Here is a 12,876-nt window from a genome sequence, read left to right as displayed (position 1 = left end):
TAACAGGAAAAAAATAAAATTAATAAAATACAAATAGAAAGTCCTTTTGAACAATTCGTAAAAACAATTGATAATAATGATTAAAGTTAAAAAAAATATATAGACATAGAAGAAGATTTAGAAATAATAAATGATAGAATAAGTACATAAAAAAGAATAGCTCATGAAAAACCAGAATTATCAAGCTCATAAAAAAGAACAAGTTATGAAACAACTTCAACAGTTAATTTAAATCAATATTACATAACGGAAACAATAAATGAAAAAGAATATTTAATAATCTTAAACACAGGACAAGAAGAAAATTATATAGCAAAGTATCTAGTAAAAAGTGAAGAAACAAAATCTAATAGTAATATATGTCCAGATCTACCAAGGAGTCTAATAAACATTAAGGATACAGCAGAAAAAGAAATAATAATAGGAGTAGGAAAATAAAAATAGAATTCAAAATAAAGGAAGAAATGCAAAAAACAAATATAATATTAGGAATAAAATGGTGAGAACAAGTAAAACCATACAATATAGAACATGCACAATTATCTATAACATATAATAAAGAGAAATTATTCATAAAAAGAACTTTAATATGATATGAAAATATATGTACTTGTAAAAATAATAGTAGAATGATATTATAATAGGTACTATACACCTATGATAGATACAGGAGCAGAAGCAAACTTATGTAGATACAATTGTTTACCAGAAAGTAAATGGGATAAATTTAAAACACCAATAGTAGTCAGAGGATTTAATAATGAAGGAAGTTTAATTACATATAAAGCTAAAAGTGTAAAAATACAGATATGGGATAAAATAATAACAATAGAAGAAATCTATAATTATGAACTAACATCCAAAGATATGCTTTTAGGAATGCTATTTTTAGATAAATTAAACCCACATATAAAAACTAAAATAGATTGGTGGTTTACAACACCATGTAAACAAAAAGTAAGAGTAAAAAGAGTTATTAATAAAATAAGAAAGAAACTGATTGGATAAAAGGAAGTGAAAAATTCCACAAAAGTTAGAAAATATAAAAAAATACAGAAGACACAGTAGAACTAGTTGTATTTTCGATAAATAAAAAAAAATAACTATATTTTCAATAGATAAGGTAGAAATAATAAAGAAAAGAGTAAGGCAATTATATAGTGAAGATCCATTAAAAGGATGGGAAAAACATAAAACTACTATAAAAATTGAATTAATAGATAAAAATAGCATAATAACTCAAAAACCATTAATATATAATTTTGATGATTTAAAAGATTTTAAAATGCATATAGATGAATTATCAGAAAAACAGTATATACAAAAAAGCAATAGTAAACATAATAGTCCAGCATTTATAGTAAATAAACATAGTGAACAAAAAAGAGGAAAAAGTAGAATGGTTATTGACTATAGAAATTTAAATGTAAAAACTATGACATACAATTATCCAATACCAAATAAGATATTGAAAATAAGACAAATACAAGGATATAACTACTTTAGTAAATTTGATTGTAAATCAGGATTTTACCACTTAAAGTTAGATGAAAATTCTACAGAATTAACCGCATTTATGATACCACAAGGATTTTATGAATGGAATGTATTACCATTTGGATATAAAAATGCACCAGGTAGATATCCACATTTTATGGATAGTTATTTTAAAAAATTACGTAATTGTATAATATACATAGATGATATACTACTATCCACAAAAACTAAAGAGGAACATTTAAAATTACTAGAACAATTTACAGATATAATAAAAAAAATAAGGAATTAAAAAAAGATGAAATTATGAAGAACCAGATAGAATTTTAGGAATACAAATAGATAAAAGTAGAGTAAAAATGCAACAACATATAGTACAAAAAATAATAAATTCAAAACTAGAATTATATACAAAAAAGAAATTACAATCATTTTCGGATTAGTAAACCAAGTAAGAGAATATATAACAAAATTAGCAGAGAACCTAAAGCCTTTACAGAAAAAATTAAAAAAGGATGTAGAATATAATTACAACGAAGAAGATAAAAAAACAAGTTCAAAAAACAAAAATACTTTGTAAAGAATTACCAAAATTACAATTCCCAGAAGAAAATAAAAAATGTATATATATAGTAGAAGCAGACGCAAGTGAATATAGTTATGGAGGAGTACTTAAATATAGGTAGGAAAATGAAAAACTAGAACATCATTGTAGATATTACTCAGGTACATTTAATGAAACAGAAATAAAATGGGAAATAAATAGAAAAGAATTATGTTCATTATATAAATGTTTATTAGCCTTTGAACCATATATTGTATATAACAAATTTATTGTGAGAACAGATAATACCCATTTTCGATGGTGGTTAATAAGAAAAATACAAAACTCAGTTACGACGAAGTAAATTCGGAGATTAGTATTGAATATATTAAATTTTACATTTACGATTAAAGTAATCAAGACTGACAAAAATGTTATTGCAGATTACATATCAAGAAAAAGCTACTCAAACTGATTTACCAATGGAAGAAGCTGATGTCAAAGATATCCAAACAGACTTAATATTACAAGTGTTTAAACAAATGAAGTTATTACAAGAACGAGTTATCACATCAACTACTGAAGTTACAAATGTAAAAGTACAGGTTGAGCACTATAAAAAAACAAGAAGCTATTAGCAAAGATACTGTGTAGGAAGAGCACATTAAAAAACTAGACCTAGAAGGTGACGATGACAAACACCTAAAAACTCAAATTACTAATGAAATTATAGTTACAGCTGCAGGCGCAGGTGATTTATCCAAGGAAAAGAATTTAGTCACTTAAAATAAACCTGAACCACCAAAGAAAAAGAATTATAACCTCAACCAGATATTCTCAAAACCATATACACCAAATATACAAAAATCAGAGTCATCTATACCTCCCCAGATACACACATATTCCGAATCACTCAATCAACAAAAGCAAACTTATAACCATATCACTCGTACATATATTGATAATATTTATACCTTACAAAAATTGTTAAATACAAAACCTATCTAGAGTAAAGATTTAGCAAAACAACACAAAGGATACATTACACAAAAATGTCAGAACTATACTAAACTTATTGCTTTGCCTGGCACCAGTACAAACTTAATTTCTTCATGTTAATATTATGGACTATTATCTACAATTTACACAATTATTGGAGAAGAGTTAACAAGAATTCTAGATATTCACAAAAAATTTATGGATTATAAAAGGATTATGAAGGGACAGTTATTCTATGTCTGTTTCTACTCAGTACCAACAAAAATATTGTTTGATGAAATAAAACAGACAATTACTGTTGTAAAGATAGGAATGACATGAGACTATATTATCCCTGAATAAATATGCGAACAAGAAGAGATAACCAAAAATCAGATACCGAACTTCTACCAAAACAAGAGAGTCATTGGAGTTAGCAGTATATTGACTGAGTTAGCAAATAATTATATAAATCAAAACCCAGTTTGGATTTTCTATAACAGAAATAAATTATTGGTTTACTCTACTTGTAAGAATATTAGAGAAAATTACAGAGAAGAGTTAAGAAAATGGGTCATAACCATCCTAAAACCAGAAGAGTTACCAGTCACAAGATCTATTACGAAAGGAGTTATTTTAGAAGAAGCTATGAAACAATTCTGTAAACAGGTTGGCCAAAGATACGATGACCACATAGGCAGCAGGTGTAGTGGCAGACACAACTTTATTCCAGATGTGATGCTACAATAGTAAAAAGATAAAAAAGCAGCAGATACGACAAGAAGAAGATAAAAAAAGACAGTAAAGGAGCAATAATAGAAGAAGACAAGGCATTAAAGATAGGAAAATGACATATAAGAAAAAGCTAAACTTCTTATGTAAATTATTGTAAAGTTTTAATAGCCTTTTTGACTTTTCTTTTCATTTAATAGGCTTTTTGACTTTTTGGACAAAAAATACGATCACCAACATCAAAACTCAAGACACAAAGTCTACGATCAGCATAACACTTCTGCCTACTTTGGGCCGCTCTAAGTCTATCCTGAATGACCTGGACCTATCAAAAGACTCACGAAACAAGTTCGTACCTCGAGGTCTCACCTCTGAAACATCGAACCAACCTACTGAAGAGCGATAATGCCTACCATACAACACCTCAAAAAGAGCCATATCAATACTGGAATGGTAGCTATTACTATGTAAAAACTATGCTAAAGCCAAATGCTGCTCCCACTGGCCACCAAAATCCATCACTCATGCGCGAAGCATATCCTCCAAAACTTATATAGTCCGCTCTGACTGGCCATCAGTTTGGGAGTGAAACATTGTACTAAGATCCACGCGAGTACCCAAATCATCTTGAAAAGTCTTCCAAAAGTGAGATGTAAACACAGGACCTCGATCTGAAATAATGGACACCGGCACACCATGCAGACGCACAATCTCACGAATGTTGATATGGGTCAACCTCTCAGCACTAAATGAGACCTGAACCGAAATAAAATGAGCTGACTTGGTCAATCGATCCACGATGACCCAAAAACTATCATAACCATGAGATGTACGAGGCAAACCAGTCACAAAGTCCATAGTTATACGTTCCCACTTCCACTCGAGAATGAGTAGCCTTTAAAGTAAACCACCAAGTCTCATATGCTCGGCCTTTACCTGTTGATAACATAGGCAACAAGCCATAATATCTGCTATATCTCACCTCAAACCACCCCACCAGTAGTGCTATCTAAAATCATGATACATCGTAGTCACACCTGGATGGATGGAATATCTGGAACAATAGGCCTCCTCCAAGATTAACCTAATTCGATCAACACTCTCTGTATACAAACTCAACCCTCAATCCTCAAAACTTCATTTGAATTAGGTAAGGCTTTCTTAGACTCTCCACTCAGCATCTTATCTCGAATCAACCTCAAACTAATATAGTCAAACTAATGAGATCGAATCTTCTCCATCAAAGAGGGTCTGGCATCCACAAGTGTCAAAACACACCCTGGTGTTGAAATATCAAGCCTGACCATCCGATTATCTAAAGACTGGACCTCTAAGGCCAAAGACCTCTCCTGAGTCAAAGTACACCAAGCTACCCATGCTAGCCGACTTCTAGCTTAAGGTATCCACAACCACATTAGCCTTTCCCTAATGGTAGAGAATAGTCATGTCATAATCCTTAAGCAACTCAAGCCAATGATGCTGCCTCCTAAGAAGATCTCGCTGATAAAGAAGTACAAAAGGCTACAATGATCTGAGAAGAGCTCACAATGGAATCCATACAAGTAGTGCCTCCAAAACTTCAAGGCAAACACAACTGCGCACAACTCCAAATCATAGGTAGGATAATTCCTCTCATGAGGATTCAATTGACGAGATACATAAGTAATTACCATCCCCTCCTGCATCAACACAACACCTAACCCAACACTTAAAGCATCACAAAAGATAGTAAAACCCACGCCCTCCTTAGGCAAAGCTAATAAAAGAGCTGAAGTCAACAAATCCTTGAGCTTCCGAAAGCTCGCCTCACAAGCTTCAAACCATTGAAAAGAAATCTTCTTCTGGGTCAACTTGGTCAATGAAGCTGCAATGGATGAAAAACCCTTAACAAAAATTCAATAATACTCAGCCAATTCAATAAAACTTTGAATCTCGGTGGGCAAAGTAGGTTTAGCCAAAATTACGAACCGCTACAACCTTAGCTGGATCAACCATAATACCTTGTTTAGACACCACATGACCCAAGAAAGAAAAGAGACACTAACCAAAACTCACACTTAGAGAACTTACCATACAACTTCTTATCCCTCAATCTCTAAAGTACAATCCATAAATGCTCCTCTTGCTCAACCTCACTCTTGGAATAAACCAAGATATCATCTATAAATACCATAATAAAGGAGCCAATATATGGTCGAAACACTTATCCATCAACTCCATGAATGAGGCAGGGGAATTGGTCAACCCAAAAGACATGACCAAGAACTTATAATGACCATATCGAGTCCGAAAAGCTATTTTTAGAATATCCAAAGCACTAATCCTCAACTGGTAATAAACAAACCATAATTCAATCTTCGAAAACACCACAGCGCCCTAAAAATGATCAAACAAATCATTAATACGAGGAAGAGGATACTTATTCTTAACTATCACCTTGTTCAACTACTGATAATCAATACATATCTGCATAGACCCATCCTTTCTCATTACATATAAGACAGACGCACCCCAAGGTGAAACACTAAGTCGAATAAATCCCTTATCCAACAACTCCTATAATTGATCCTTTAGGTTTTTTTAACTCTGTTGAGGACATCCTATAAGGAGGAATAGAAATAGGTTCGTTGCCCGACTCAAAATCAATAGTAAAAGAAATATCTCAATTTGAAGGCATACTAGGAAAGTTCGTAGGGAACACCTCCACAAACTCACGGGCAACACGGACAGAATCAAGAAAGGAGGCGAAACAACACTTGTGTCACGACTATGGGACAAGTAAGATAAACATCCTTTCTCAACCAATTTATGAGCCTGAACATAAAATATAACCCTCTTAGGACCCGAATTAAGTGTACCCTTTCCAAGCTATCCTTGTCACACCACCTAAAGCTAAAGTCACAGTCCTAACAAAATAATCTAAGACAACATGACAAGGATACAAACAATCCAAATCAAAAATAACATCAAAATCGACCATATCTAACACAAGAAAGTCTACCAAAGTTTCACCTTCGATAAAAGTCATAACACAAGATTGGTACACCCTATCCACCACTAAAGAATCACCTACCGAGGTAGATACACAAATAGGCATGGCAAGAGGCTCCCTAAAAGAATCAAAACCCAAAGAAAAATATACAGACATATAGAAGAAAGCCGATCCAGGATCAAATAATAATATGCAGGTCTGAAACAAATGAAATGGTATCTGCGATCATAGCATCTTAAGCATCCACCTCAGATCTGACTGATATAGCGTAGCACTATCCATGACTACCATCTGGCTGAGTGGCCTCATAACCACTAGCAGGGGTTCTACCATCTCTACCTCTAGCACCTTTGGTAGAACACCTACCTCTCACAGCTAAAATAAGGTTATCCTTAAACACGCGGCAAGAATAGTCCTTGGCCACATGGCCAATCTCATCATACACATATCAACCTCTGCGACTAATCTCAATAGAAGAAGGTACAACTAGGCCTGAACGGCCACCCTGAACTGCTGGACTAGAAGGTTCACCACCTGGGCTTTGTAATGCCACCTGTACTATCTACCATAGTATCTACGAGAACCTCTAAAATTTCTGCCTCGAGAGGTCTGACTCCTCAACTCACTAAAATATCGCTCCTTCGTGGTGCCTCCCTAAGATACACTAAGATTATCCTCTGCCATCTTAGCATGGTCAATAATACTCTAAAAAGAAGCTCCAAACACAACTATATGAAATGTAGCCAACAGAAGAAAGACAACCCAACCTTTCACAAACTTTTGAATCTTCTCAAACTTGGTGCAAATACTATCTTAGCAATATCAAGACAGGGTATGAAAGCATGCCTTATACTAAAAAACTATCATGGAGACCTGCTCTAAATTATCAAACTCGTCCCACATATGATCTCTCCAACAAAAAGGCATAAATCTCTCTAAAAAGGCATCAACAAACTGATCCTATGACAACTAAGGAGTATTAATAAGCCTACAACCAACAAATGATATCTAATAATCTCTCACTGTATCTCTCAACTGATAAGATGTATAAGCAACTCCATTCACGTAGAAAGAGGAAACACAAAGCAGAATATAGGGTATGAAAGAATTTTGCACGATAAAGGAGGAAATGAGAAAATTTTTCTAGAGACATCCTATAGCCTCTCGAAGATAGATACGAAAGTCTACGTACCGATCTGCGAGACTCTATTAGACATCCCGTTCTTACACCGTTGAGACCAATAAAACCTGGCTTTGATACCAATTTGTCACGACCCAAAAATGAGGGTCATGATGGCACTTGTCGCAGCATACCTTGACAAGTAATCCTATCACCCAAACTGATAAGGATAGAGAAAAAGATAGAAATACCCAAGCTAAGGCTTCTAGAATGAAGTCGAACCATATAATTAATCATAACAATGCAAAAAGAACTTATCCAAACTACCAATCATGTCGATAACTAGGTATCAATAGTGTAAGAACTACTAATATAATCCAAGAGTCAAATACATCAGAAAAATAACCATAGAGGAATAATAATTGTCTTCGAACACTAATAAAGACATAAATAGTATAGAAATTTAAAGGTGAACTTCGGACGCATGAGTGTCCAACCTCTACCTTGGAAACCCCAACAATCGCCTGAATAAAGTAAGCTGAGGTGCACTCGAGCTAGGACCTGCACCGGAAGGGCGCAGTAGGCATGAGTATGGTCCACTTGTACTCAGTAGGTATCACAGGCTGACTAAGCAAAGTAGTAAATAAGGCATAAAAAATATACACTAAGGGAACGTCACCTGCAATCAGAAAATATCCCACAACGGTAGCCCACACCGCTTGCACTAACAATTATAATATATCTCACATATATTGCAAAAACACATCAAGTTATAGAACACAAGTTTAGATTATGTCACACATAAAATAGAGCAAGAGAGAACATGTAGATACAAGATCATCAAATACAAGTAAAGAAAGTTAAGACAAATACATAGATGACAAGTCAATAAGGAAATACAACATAATATAAGCACAATAAAGTAAGTGCAATGTATATTATAATGATGATGATGATGATGATGATGATGATGCACGAGGTTGTCGCACAACCTTCGAGATCGTCGCACAATCCCCGTATACACCTACGGAGACAAATCTTTCCTACGTTGGACCCATGGAGGGTTCGTCAACCCATATACAATCCACATATATCATATCTTCTTTCCAACACATCCCTTGGAAAGGATTTTATAACGTGTTACAATATTTTTAAAAAGGTGTTGCCAGTGTTTCTCAGATATTGCCACGGTGGTACCAATGTTTCATGAATGAGTATGATATGAAGATTTAATGCTCACAACCAATCACAATAAGTATTTCCACAACCAACCACATGATATATTTTCACAACCAACCACAATGATACATTTCCACAACAACATGAGACAATATTCACTCGTTATTTTCATTTCATCCATGAATTTTCACATGTCTCATATGTCAGTAAAGTATGAATATAGCCACAATACACCCATGATACCAAATTAAACAATACAATACAATTACTTACTTGTATTCAAGGCTATCAATGTCACATAGGACCCCACACGGTCAAACATATCGCATTATATTTTAATTTTGACAATTCCATCACATATAGGCCCCCACACGGGCACAACACGTAGATAGCCATTTTTCATGATTAGTTCCCACCCTTAACATGCATTTTGTACCATCATTTACTACCCAGCCCAGTATGAAGAGTTAAGCCATAACCTACCTCGAAAGCCGAAACCGGCCCGCTCCTCTTGAACCCGCGACCTTACTTTTTACGAACAATCCTGAACTCTACTAAAAACATCTAATATGAAATCTACGTGTCAAAACAAAACCAACGACACCCATATTGACTAATTTTGGTTCGGGGTCAAATCGGATCCCCAAAATAGGTTTTCAAAAAAAAGAGCGCAAAATTGGAACTTTACTTCAAAAATATGTTCCCCATATTTTTTTGGGAACCTACAGCTGAACACTCAAGTTAAATCGAGTGAAAAATGGGTTTCAAATCAAAGAAAAACTATTTTTGAGCTTTACTGGGTAAAATCCTTGAAATCCGGGTTAAAATCAAGAATCGGAGTTGTTTTGAAGTTTAAATTGATGAAAAACTAGTAATTATAAGATAAAAATATTATTCAAGTGAAAGGAGATGAAATTTGGGTTTAAAATCATGCCCTAAGTTTTTTGGGATTTTGAGAAATTTATCAAGAAATTTCTAAGAAAAGGGTGGATTCTTACCTTAAATCCGTAATTAAAATCAAGAAATAGGTGTTAATCTAGCTTCCCAAGCTCTCACAAACTTCACTTTTAAACTCCCAAAATATTTAGGATTTAACTCTCAAGAGACAAGATGAAAAATTAGCAAAATGGGCCAAAAATGTGAAAAAGCTGCTATATATATTGCCGATTTTTCTGCATAACTGAGCAGTTTTTTTATTCTAACTCGACGGGGTGCTCGGGATTCGTTCGGAGTCTGATTTATGAAAACGAACTATGCGACCACACTAAATTCGATGTTCCGGACGCGACGGAAATACCAGATTTTCCAGAAAAATTCGTTTTCACAAAATTGACCTCCGAGACCCGAAATCACAATTTTCCAAACCGAGGCTCGAAATGAGATTTAAAAGCCGTAAAATCATACCAAATATGCTAACACACTAAAATCGACATTCCGGATCTATTGGCGAAGTCAGATTTTCTATCCAAGGTTGTTTCGATAAAATGTGGGTCCCACACCCATATTTCCAATTTTCCAACTTTCGGAACAATAGGTTGAAATGAGCTCGGGTGAACTAGGACTTGAACCAAAAGATCTACCTAGCCTAAAATCAATATTCCAGAGATGCTGGTGCAGTCCATTCGGTCATCCATCGCACTGATCAAAATATAACCACATAAGTTCAAAATAAGGCTCTCGAAGCTATCAAAAACCACAATATTGCATAAATGATACCAAAATGCATCAAAAATCATGTCAACCACTCCCACACCCCAGAAATACCATAATGCAACTACGGGGAGGGGTAAAACAGTCAAATCACACAAAATCATAAATTTCACATATTTCATCAAATTTTTAGGTCATTACATCATCCACCACTAAAACCCTAGTTCGCCCTCGAACTAAGGCAAGGAAATACCTGAAACAATGAAAAGTTGGGGATAGGAACTACGCATGTTAGACTCAATATCCCAAGTAGTCACATCTACAGGTCAAAGTTGTCAGTGGACCTGAACCACAAGGATCACTTTAGAGCGCAACTTCCTAATATCCCTAGCCAAAATGGAAACTGGCTCCTCAACAAAGGACAACTGCTCATCTAACTGAACTGAATCCCAACGAATGACATGAGACTTGTCAAGAATATAACAACGAAGCATAAAAACATGAAAACTGGATGAACAACATATAGATCAAGGGGCAAATCCAAATCATAAGCCACATCACCAATAGTCTGAAGAATGTAAAACGGATCAATATACCTGGGGCTAAGCTTGCCCCTCTTCCCAAACCTCATCACACCCTTTATGGGTGAAACTCAAAGGAAAACACGATCACCAATACCAAAACTCAATACATGAAGTCTAGGATCAGCATAACACTTCTGCCTATTTCGGGCCGCTCTAAGTCTATCCTCAATGACCTAGACCCTATCTAAAAACTCATGAAGCAGGTCCGTACCTCGAGGTCTCATCTCTGAAACATCGAACCAACCTACTGGAGAGAGAGATAACGCCTACCATGTAATACCACAAAAGGAGCCATATCAATACTGGAATGGTAGCAATTACTATGTGCAAACTATGCCAAAGCCAAATATTGCTCCCACTGGCCACCAAAATCCATCACGCATGCGCGAAGCATATCCTCCAAAACTTGTATAGTCCGCTCTGACTGGCCATTAGTCTCGGGGTGAAATGTTGTACTAAGATCCACTTGAGTACCCAACTCATCCTTAAAAAGTCTTTCAAAAGTGAGATGTAAACACAGGACCTCTATCTGAAACAATGGACACCGGCACACCATGCAGACGCACAATCTTACGAATGTAGATACGGGCCAACCTTTCAGCACTAAATAAGACTTGAGTCAAAATAAAATGAGCTGACTTGGTCAATCGATCCACGATGACCCAAACACTGTTAGAACCATGAGATGTACGAGGCAAACCAGTCACAAAGTCCATAGTGATGCGTTCCCACTTTTACTCAGGAATGGGAAACCTCTAAAGTAAACCATCAAGTCTCATATGCTCGATTTTTACCTGCTGACAACATAGGCAACGAGCCATAAAATCTGCTATATGTCACCTTATACCACCCCACCAGTAGTGCTATCTTAAATCACAATACATCCTAGTCATACCTGGATGGATGAAATATCTGGAACAATGGGCCTCCTGTAAGATCAACCTAATTCGATCACCACTCTCGCATACAAACTCAGACCTCAATCCTCAAAATTTCATCTGAATTAGGTGAGGCTTCCTTAGACTCTCCACTCAACATCTTATCTTGAATCAACCTCAACCCAACATCATCAAACTAATGAGGTCAAATGTACTCCATCAAAGAGGGTCTAGCATCCACAAGTGCCAAAACACGCCCTGGTGTTGAAATATCAAGCCTGCCCATCAGATTAGCTAAAAACTGAACCTCCAAGGCCAATGACCTCTTCTGAGTCAAAGATACACCAAGCTACCCATGCTAGCCAACTTCTAGCTTAAGGTATCCGCAACCACATTAGCTTTTCCCTAATGGTAGAGAATAGTCATGTCATAATCCTTAAGCAACTCAAGCTAACGACGCTGCCTCCTAAGAAGATCTCGATGATAAAGAAGTACAAAAGGCTACGATGATCTGATAAGATCTCACAATGGAATCCATACAAGTAGTGCCTCCAAAACTTCAAGGCAGACACAACTGCGCACAACTCCAAATCATGGGTAGGATAATTCTTCTCAGGAGGATTCAATTAATGAGATGCATAAACAACTACCTTGCCCTTCTGTATTAACAAAATACCTAACCCAACACCTAAAGCATCACAAAAGACAGTAAAGCCCACGCC

This window comes from Capsicum annuum, unplaced genomic scaffold (assembly GCF_002878395.1).
Source record: "Capsicum annuum cultivar UCD-10X-F1 unplaced genomic scaffold, UCD10Xv1.1 ctg3537, whole genome shotgun sequence".
Lineage (NCBI taxonomy): Eukaryota > Viridiplantae > Streptophyta > Magnoliopsida > Solanales > Solanaceae > Capsicum > Capsicum annuum.
This window is presented reverse-complemented; position numbering follows the sequence as displayed.